Genomic DNA, 910 nt, shown 5'->3' with positions numbered 1-910 from the left:
TTCAGGTGCTGTCGGAAATCCAATAATCGGTCTTTTTACGGGTATCCTTTAAAAGCTGTACTTTTGCGGCCGTAAAAATATTCATAATATATCTCCAATCCCACAACTAGAAACAGATGCAATTTGCAATAAACCCCAATATAAATAACTTACATGCAAGAAGAAATTAAACGACTACTCTAATACAATTTTGAAAATGTTGCATTTAATTTCCAATGTTGAGTTCGATTATTGTCTTACCATCGACAAGAATTAATTAGGTTTGTACAACAACAAAAATACAAAGCAGAATTTTATTCTGCAATCTGTATTTACGAGGGATAGCTAAAGATAGCACGTCTTTCAGCGTCCACACAAACGCAACGTCTCCGGTGTCGCTGACCTGCTATGACATTCACTGTGGAAATTCCTAAGACATCTTGCAGTGGAGGTACATTGGGAGTTTAAACCGAATATTTTTAAATGGAGTTACCGACCTAAAGCAATATATCGTCATTGAAATGTTTTTTTTATCATAGGAAGGAACTGCTATCCGGCATGTTCGAAGATGGTGCAAATGGTGCGCCATCTATCGGCAGATTGAGAAAACAATACTTATGTTATGTACACTGTAACAATGTGAAAGACTTCGTGGCAGCATTCGTGGCAGTGGACACAAAACCCGCTCCTCACATCAGCTCGGCAAAATTTAATCAGAACTTTTCTTTTCTGCTGCGTCTTGGTCATGGACTATTTTGAAAAACTAATTAAAACTATTAACTATTTAAAAATGGTTTAACCGCATGGCATTTTGCTATTCTTAAAAACCTTTTAAATTACTTTAACGATGTCTTAATCTTATGCTCTATTCTTGTTTATATTTATTTTGTATTCACGGCTGTTTTAGGACGCTTTAATTTTCTGTGCCTAA

Source organism: Poecilia reticulata, chromosome 20 (assembly GCF_904066995.2).
Source record: "Poecilia reticulata chromosome 20, P_reticulata-male-v2, whole genome shotgun sequence".
In the NCBI taxonomy this organism is placed as follows: Eukaryota; Metazoa; Chordata; class Actinopteri; order Cyprinodontiformes; family Poeciliidae; genus Poecilia; species Poecilia reticulata.
The sequence above is the reverse complement of the archived record's forward strand: the minus strand, read 5'-3'. Positions refer to the sequence as shown.